Raw genomic sequence first — 10,053 nt, forward strand, 5'->3', positions numbered from 1 at the left:
CAGCATTATTTCGGAATAACTATGCGAGCGTCTACACAGCAAGTCCGTTATTTTGAAATAATTTTGAAATAACAGGTGGCTTATTTCAGCATTTGTAAGCCTCATTCCACAAGGAATAACGCCTCTTCCGAAATAGCTATTTTGAAATAGTGCCTGTGTAGACAGGACGGCTGGAGTTATTTTGAAATAATTGGCCTCCAGCCCTTCCCATGGCGCCCTGTTGGCCACTCTGTCTATATTCATTAAAACTCTGTAGTCCCCTCTTCCCCTGGACCCCTTAAAGCTGCAGCTTCAGGGGAAAGGGCTCGTGACAGATAGCAGCCCCTGACCGCTCTGAGCCACCTAGCAGCTGCCATTGCATCGAGGTAGCACAAAATGAGTGACTCTGCTGCTCCCACCCAACCGTCCTCTGCTCCCAGGAAGCAGGCTCCCAGCTCCCAGGAGCCTACCCAGGGACAAAAAAGACGCATGTCTTCCTGGTCTGGTGCAGAGATCCTGGACCTTACTGAAGTTTTGAGCGATGAGATCAACCTCCAGGATCTCTGCACCAGACGTCAGAACGCCAGTGTCACTGGCCACATGGACAACAGCCTGGCCACCACGGGGCAGGTGTAAATGAAAGTTAAAGAGCTCCACCAGGTGTTTGCCAGGGCCCAGGAGTACAGCTTCTGCTCCAGGGCTGAACCCCACACCTGCCCCTACTATGAGGACCTGCACCACATACTAGGGGTGGGGAAGTCCCTTCCTGCCCCCAGTTGTGGACTCAGGGCTCGAGATACCTATTGTCATCCTCCCGGAGAACAAAGACGCAGAGGAGGAGGAGCTGGTACCCCGTGCTCTGGACATGTCCCAGGCATCGGGCAAGGCTGGGGAAGCTACATCAGCTGAGTACCATTACGTTCCCTATACTCACAGGGTGGAGGTGGCAGGCAGCAAGGGACAGCTGGGTGCTGCTCACTCGGCCTTTGAGGCCTGAGGATCACGCAGCAGCCTATGCCCAAACTGTATCAACTACACAATTAGTCAATTACCCACTTCTTCACAGTGTAAACAGTGAAATTCAAGGGTAAGCGTCCAAGGCAGAATTTTCCAAGTATAATCCATAAGGTATCACTTTTATTTCTGACTGTGATTCTGCAGGTAGTGCAGTGTAACACAATACAAATCAGACTGCAAGTTGCCATGGCTATAAACAAGGCGTTGAAGAGATGGTTTGTTAGTTTGTTTTTTTAAATCAGAGGCGTGAAAATAGCATTTGAAATTTCACAAAATCAAATGCAACCTTTGTCCTACTTAGCGTTGACCCAGACTGGAAAAACAGCTCCTACAAACAGCAATTCTGGCGTCGCCATGCAAAGTGACTGGCAACACACTATAAAAATGGCATTTCATCTCTCCCCGGAGCACCCAAACCTGCCTGAGAGAAGGGAATGGGAGCATTTCCAGATTCCAGGAGATAGCCAGATATTTTCTGTTTGACTCATCTCCCCAGTCCTGTTCCTTATTAAGCCAAATGACAAAATCCCAATTAGCTTCCAAGAACGCGGAACTGAGCTTCAAGTCCGTAGGTTGTTTCCCAGTCATGTTGATACACTGGCTAGGTGAAAAAATAACTGACACACAACTGGCTCTCATCAACAGCGGTAACGACACCCGTGTTCCCCGTAAGCTGTGTACTTGGGCAGCCACCCAGGAGAGATGCAGGTACCAACCAACTGATTAGCAAGATGCTCACAGCCAGCAGCATGGTGTTTCTACGGGTGCCAGAGGGGTAGCCATGTGAGTCTGTAACTTTAACGAGTAGTCCTGTGGAACCTTAGATACTAACAAAAATATATAGTATCATGCGCTTTTGTGGGTAAGACCTGCTCCACTCTAACTCATCTGATGAAGTGGGTCTTACCCATGAAAACTCATAATACTATGTTTTTGTTATTCTCTAAGGTGCCACAGGACTACTTGGTTTTTCCACTGGTTGTGCACATCAGCCTTTGCCTAGGTGCATGTACCAAAATTTATTCCACATATGGATGGAAAAAATGAGAGGGAACATTGGCTGACACCCTTTAATTTATGGTATAAATTGGCCTACTCTAAAGAACAAGCTACCTGGTAGTTCATTAGCTTTCGGGTTACATCATTTCCTCATTCTTCTAGCCCTCTCAGTTGCAGCTTTCCTAGTCCTGGAGTCATCTCTGTTGCATGCAGCACATTTTACAAGGCTTTTTTTATCACCACCAGCTGGAGTACTTGCTACTTCCCCTCCCCAGGATCCACGGTACCAGCAGAGAAGGATTGTGAACAAATGGTGGGGGAAAAACATCTTGTGGAGCCGGGAAATTCATAAGACAACGTTTGATGGATTAAACTGCTGGCACTGTATCAGGAAATAGAAATTAAATAACACATAAAAATAATTTGGGAAACTTAAGTGCAGCTGTGGATGGAACGGCCAGTACTTTGCAATGCTGCAATCCAGTATTTTGACCTTCTCATGCCAGCCAACAAAAGCCTTGTTAGAAGAAATGTTAAATCAGGGCCTGAAAGCGAATGGTTTTGAATAAAAACTTGCCTTTATATTAAACTAAGGACTCAAGGCAAAAAGACTGTTCTTGGCTACGTCTGGCAGGTCTGTGCTTCACAGTACATGGATGCCTCTTTGCCAACATGATTCATGATGGATATGGAGAAATGAGGGCGGAGACCAGCCTTCACAGCTCACAATGCAGCCTGCTCTGTTGAGATGCCAACAAGGTGGCTCAACCTAGTCATGGTGATTACACTTCTAGGAACTGGACTGAGGCTCACCAAACTCCTTTGTCATAAGAACCTAAGAACGGCCAAACGGGGTCAGACCAAAGGTCCGTCCTGCCCAGTGTCCTGTCTGCCCACAGTGGCCAACGCCAGGTGCCCCAGATAGATTGAACAGAACAGTAATCATCAAGTGATCCCTCCCCGTCACCCATTCCCAGCTCCTAACAAACAGAGAGTAGGGACACCATTCCTACCCCTCCTGGCTAATAGCCATTGATGGACCTAACCTCTATGGGTGTGTCTAGACTACATGGCTCCGTCGATGGAGCCACATAGATGAGTTTACTAGACATAGGAAAATGAAGCGGTGATTTAAATAATCGCCACTTCTTTTACATCAAAATGGCCACCGCGCTGTGCCGATCAGATGTTTGGCGGCACAGTGGGGCAGTCTGGACGTGCCGCGGTCAACAAGGGAAGCCTTTGTCAACCGCTTCAGTAAACCTCATTTCACAAGGCATACCGGAGCGGTCGACAAAGGCTTCCCTTGTCAACGGCAGTGCATCCAGACTGCCCCACTGTGCCACCAAACAGCTGATCGGCACAGCGCAGCAGCCATTTTTATGTAAATGAAGCAGTGATTATTTAAATCGCCGCTTCATTTTCCTATGTCTAGTAAACTCATCTACATAGCTCCGTCAACGGAGCCATGTAGTCTAGACACACCCATAGAGGTTCGATCCATCAATGGCTATTAGCCAGGAGGGGTAGGAATGGTGTCCCTACTCTCTGTTTGTTAGGAGCTGGAAATGGGTGACGGGGAGGGATCACTTGATGATTACTGTTCTGTTCAATCTATTGATGATTACTGTTCTGTCAACGGAGCCATGTAGTCTAGACATACCCTATGATGTGCCTAGGTGAACCCTGTCAAAGTCCTGGCCTTCACAATATCCTTTGGCAAGGAGTTCCACAGGTTGACTGTGTGTTGCATGAAGAAGTGCTTCCTTTTGTTTGTTTTAAGCCTGCTACCTATTAATTTAATTTGGTGACCCCCTAGTTCTTATGTTATGACACTGTAGTCATTACTCAACCACTGTGGGACTCAAATCTGTGACCTGAGGAAGAAAAGTTTCTTGTCTCCTTAGCAATCCTCTGAGCCAACCAGTCCCCTCTGACTGACCCTGTCTGAAACTCGGAGGCTGACTATACACAGTGGTGGTATTTTCAATGCCCAAGTTATATGCTACTGAATCATCTCTCGCAGCAAGAGGCTTAAATGCCCTGGTTGCAACAGAATTCTGAAGTGCACCCAAGAGGATGTTCTGCTCTCTGATTAGCTTCACACATTTTAACTACCTCAGTGATACAGAATGAGCACTTCCTTCCCGGAAGTCTAGCGCTGCACAGTCACCTCTTAGCACTGTTAAGTGTTCTCAGAAATTATGCATGGGAGGCGCCCTGTAATTAATAGTCTGCTCTTTAGACAGCATTTGTATCAAGTCATCTCATACAGATTGCATCTGACACCAGAAAAGGAGGTTAGGGCATTGCCCATTCTAGAGCTGAGACAGGAGTCAAGAACCCTTTTTGCATGGAAAGCTTATAGGACATGGGTTCCCAAACTGGGAGCGTGCCCCCCTGGGGGAGCATGAAGAAATTCTGGGGTGTGTGTGTGAGGTGACCCAGTCCCCTCCCTCCAGTAATACCTCCCTCCCCAAGTTTTGCTGCTATTTTTGTTTTTTGTCCTGGTCAGTTTTTTTTTTTTTGCTCAACAAGTTTTGCTGCTATTGTGAGGAGTGGGGGGTGAAGGTTTCTCAAAAATAAAAAAGGGGGCATGATGCCGAAAAGTTTGGGAACCACTGTTATAGGATGAACCAATGGGATACCTCTGAAGACCTAAAGTGGCAATGCACAATGGCTCTCCGATAAACCCTAGTAGAGCATCTGCAGAGAACGACTTCACCGCCGCCCACCGACGAATGAGGGGAGCTCTAAACTGAGGTGTGACTGGGGGGTCAGCAGGTTGCAAAGCAAGTCCAGCCATGGGATGAGGATAAGGATTCCACCAACTTATTTAGTTTGCCCCAAGATAGTCCAGAGCAAGGTAACACACGGACATATGGTGAATTTAGTCTAATTGCAAATGGGAATATGGCTATTGCACAAATCATATTATAATTAGAGGCCTGCCAAAATTACAGTCTACTCTGATCAATTTTGTGGTCATAGGATTTTAAAAATCATAAATATCATGATTTCAGCTATTTAAACTAGAAATGTTATGGTGTTTCAAGTGTAGGAATTGGAGGGGCGGGGGAGGAGTGCAAGGTTAATGATGTTGTGAAGGCCAGGACTTGAACAGGGTTCAAAAAAGAGCTAGATAGATTCCTGGAGGTTAGGTCCATTGATGGCTATTAGCCAGGCTGGGTAGGGATGGTGTCCCTAGTCTCTGTGTGTCAGGAGCTGGGAATGGGTGAGGGGACAGATCATTTGATGATTCCCTGTTCATTCCATTCTCTGGGGGCATCTAGCAGGACAGGACACTGGGTTAGATGGACCTCTGGTCTGACCCAGTATAGCCACTTCAGTTCCTAGGTCTTGAGGTACTGCCACCCTTACTTGTGCACTGCTACTGGCAGTGGTTCTGCCTTCACCGCTGCACATCTGGACAGTGGCAGCTGCTGGCTGGGAGCCCAGCTCTGAAGGCAGAGCTGCCACCACTGGCAGTGCAGAACTAAAGATGGCATGGCAAAGTATTTCCAGCCTTACTCCTGTGCTACTACCGGCAGCGCTGGGTCCTCCATCAGCAGCCACTGCTCTCCAGCCCGCAGTTCTGAAGGCAGCATAGAAGTAAGGGTGACATGGTATTAACACCCTTACTTCTGCACTGCTGCTGGAAGGCAGTTGCCTACAGAGCTGGGTGCCTGGCCAACAGCTGCTGCTCCCCAGCCACCCAGCCCTGCAGGCAATGCAGAAATAAGGGTGTCAATATCACAGCCGCCATAAGATAACCTTGCCACCCCCCTACCACTCCCTTTTGGGTCAGGAGCACCACCAATCTGAGGAAGGCTGGTTCCCCAAGGAAATCTGTTTAGGGTTAAAGTACACAAAAAAACAGATTTCAGTTTGTGATGCATTTTTCATGGCCATGAACTTGGTAGGGCCCTAATTAAAATGATATGGTTGCCCTGTGTGCGTAAGTACTGACAATACAATAAAGAGCAATCAGCCCAGTTGTCTTTCCTGTTTTAACCCCTCCCGATGGTTCACGTGTCTGGCAGGGACATGTGTGTGTATGTGAAAGAGAAAGAGAAAATCAACTGAATTAACAGTCAGCTCATACAAAATGAAAATTTAATAATTCCTCTGCACTGCCTTTCCTTCAGGATGGGAGGAAGTGAAGATTTTGGAGCTTGTTATAACCACATTCCCGGAGACGATATATGTACAAGCCTCTGTGCTGGTCACTTCTTTTCTGATGTCTTTATTGTAACGGAAGGGGGAAAAAGACACCGAAGCTTCTACAGGGGAAATGCAGGATTGTGGTTTGGGTTGTTATAAGATCTTGGCAGTTCTGGCTAATCCCTTTAGTGCCATCCAATCACTCTGAATGGATTTGGCATCTGCTACAGCAGCAGCAATTGTGGGGAATTAAATCATCAGATGGGGCATGTCAGGTTTACAAGTCAAGGAGCCTTATAATGCATTTAATAAAGAAAAGCTGCTTCAAAAGGCTCTGTTAGAACCATACTCCCTCCTCACAGACAGCATTAGAGACAGAAAAAGTGACTGGTGGCATCAGAGAAGTCACATAAGGGGACACTGGAAAGGACAAGAGAACAAGGTGATATAATAATGAATGGAATGGATTTTATCCTGTCCCACAACACAAGATTATTAGGATACATACTGAATTTAAATAGCAGTGAGTTCCAAGCCAATGCAAGGAACTACTTTTTAAAAAGCTACACAGAATTAAACTGTGGAACTCACTGAGACTGCATCTACAATAGAGCAGAAAGTCACCCTAAGCTATGCAACTCCAGCTATATTATTCATGTTCCTGGAATCAATGTACCCTAGGTTGTGTCACCGTGGGGTCTACACTTCCATTGACTTGACTTCCCTTACTCTTCTTGTGTGGGGTAGAATAAAGAGGTTGACTGCAAAGCGATCTGCAGTCAATTTGTCAGGTCTTAACTAGAGCTGCTAAATCTACCACCAGTGGATCAATCTCAGAGCATCAGTCTGTGCTGTGGTGTACTCATAGGCTGATGCATGATGTCATTAAGACAAATGGCAAAGAAATATTACACACCGAAAGAGAACTGCTTCTGTAATGTTCAAAAGCTTCAAAGGGGTAGCTGAGTTAGCCTGTAACTGGAAAAACTTTAAAACGGTTGTTTTTTATGCTTCTGTCATGACACACCAACAGAAAACATCCTCAAGGCGTAGCCTGTTCCTCATCAACAACTTCTCCCACTCACACGTTCTTCCATAGGATAATATTGCACTGTTAAGGGTGTTGTTGAGCTATTGCTCGTTGCAGAATAGGAGCAGATTGCAGGGCCACACAAGTCAATTTACAGCTTGGAGCAGAAATAGGAGACATGAAATCAGGTATTTTGTTACTGGCTTATTTAGTAACAACATGTACACTGGCTTTTTTCCTTGGTAACAAATAGGAAACTCCCATTTTTCAGAAACCCCCAGGGAAAGAGACCTCTGCCTTGTCCCCAGTAGCAGCTGCCTATGGCCTCTATATTTCTCCAGGATCTCACTCAAAACAAACTACTAAATACGGTTCCTCTCCCTGCCCCTAGCCCCTGAGGATTTTCCCTGGGAAACCCCTCCAACTCAAAACTCCTCCTCTGGAACCTTCTTTGTGTGCAACTATTCTGGCATTCAGAGGAGCCTGAGAGCTTTAAGTGTCACACAAAGGAGAATAGTGATAGAAATGTAGCTACACAAAGGAGAGTACTTTTACCCACAAGTCTCCTTAATGAGCATCTGGGTGCTTATACATTCACAAACTCTACTGGACAAACCATTTAAGCAAAAAATGGAGTTTTGCACCTTCTGATGCATCTGTTACCAATGCCGATTTTGGGGACAGAAAACCTTACTGCAGCAAGAATTAATCTGTCCACACAGAGAAATTATTCCTGGATAAGATATTATATGAATTTAAAGCACTATAGTTATTCTGGACTAATCCACTTACATGAACACTTTTACTCCAAAACAAGAGCGCCTCTTTCCTGTTTAACTTAATCCACTTCAGAAGCGTATTAAGCTAAATCAGCAAAAGGCGTTCTTAATCCAGAATAAGAGCGTCCACAGGGAGTTAATCAGGCATAGTTTATTCTTGATCAAATGACCTCAACTATTTGAAGCATGTCCCTTTACAAATAACCTTCTTTTACTAGATGAGCAGCCAAGAGATGTATATCAGGTGTTTTCTTACTCCACACTTACCAACTATGATCTTCCTGTAGATTTCCCCCTTGGTAGATGCAGCACTGCACAGCAGTAGAATCTTCCATGTGAAATGAAGAGTATACGAGTGTAACAAGGTGCTGAGAGATTGGGTGAGGAGCAAAGGGAGCTGGAAACAAGGAGAGCCTGCTGGAGGAACTGATGGCTTCTTTTCGGTCTCTTCTCAGGAAATATTAATAGACACCTGTCCAAACTTAACTTCCAAACACTGTGAGGCTGGCCGATTGCTGGAAAGAAAGCAGAAGATGTCCATTCGAATGAGGTGTGAGGGCTCTGCATGCATGGTTCCCGGAGCATTTTTTCCCCAGCAGTTCCCATTGGGCTGGCAGGTCGCCCCCCTGGAGTGGCGCTGCTATAGTGGAGCATAAATACCCCAGACAGCCCTCCCTGACCTCAGTTCCTTCTTGCTGGAGACTCTGATGCAGGAGAGGCAGGGGGGGAATCGAATGGAAATGGGCAACACATCTCGAAGAACAACAGTTACAGGTAAGTAACCATCTTTTCTTCTTCGAGTGGTTGCTCATGCCCATTCGAATGAGGTGACTTCCAAGCTATCCCACCGGAGGAGGGGTTGGAGCCACCTCTTAGCGAAAACAGAACACCTACATGGGTACATAACCAAGAACCAGAACTGTAATCGAGAACGCAACCAACAGAACATAGCACAGGAACTCAGTAGAGGTATGTACAGCGGATATGTAACACATTAATCTCCCTCCCTTGGGTGATGGCGGGGCTCGGGACAACGAGGCAGACGGTGTGGACCGCCTGCGCAACTCACTGGCCGAACGGGAAGGCGGAACCGGGCCCTGCCATTGGTGGTAGGCCCAAAGTGTCCAAGAGAGCCAGGGCTGCTGCACCTGTGGTGGCCATGTCTGCTCAAACCCCTGCGGTATCAGTCGGTGCCGAGAACGAGATCGGTACCGCAAAGACGGGCGAGATGAACCTGAAGAGCGCAGGGATTCCACCTCGGATTCATAGAACAGCTCTGACACTGACCATGGCGGTGCCATAGATCAGTGGTTCCCAACCCTTTTGTGGCCAATAGCACATTCATGTTTTCAGAACAATGTGGCAGGCGACAACAATTTTTCAAGGCTTATTTTGTATTTGTACTTTAAATAATATGAAAAACAACATATTTAATATTACATAATACATGAATCCATAAGATTAAAAAAAAGGTAATTTTACATATAAAAGGTATTAATTATTCGGCAATTAACCTTACCATATGAATTTGATCTTTTTTATCTACCTGTAAGAAGGTATTGCCGACAAAATCTCACGCTTCTTAGAAAATCCGTGAAATAGGCAATCAGCACCAGTCAAAAATGCTTTCTTCAACAATTCACCATTTTGAAAGGGTTTTTTCTTCTTTGAGAGCAGAAGAGCAATTTTAAAGGAAGCAATAGTAGCACTTTTAGACTTTGCCACTTATCGAGTGAAAACAGATTGCTGGGCAGATAGAAGAAAATTAATCATTTCAAATCAAACCTCTCTCAACTCAGATTTAAGTGGATGGCTAATGTCAAAAGAGCCGTGATTAGTTTGCAAATGGCGTTCGACATTATGTTTTTTCAGCGCTGCAACAGTACCACCGCACAATAAGCAAACACATTTCCCTTTATTGTCAATAAAACAACAGGATTCTTCCCACTCTGCGTTGAAATAATACGTACATTGTCTTTTATTTGAACCATAGACTCCAGCTTCCCAGCGTGCACACAGGGCTGCGGGTGCGGCAACTGTGGCACCGGGCCACTGAAACCCGCTTGGTGTGGCGGCACCGATCCG

Source organism: Pelodiscus sinensis, chromosome 21 (genome assembly GCF_052426305.1).
Source record: "Pelodiscus sinensis isolate ZL-2025 chromosome 21, ASM5242630v1, whole genome shotgun sequence".
NCBI lineage: Eukaryota > Metazoa > Chordata > Testudines > Trionychidae > Pelodiscus > Pelodiscus sinensis.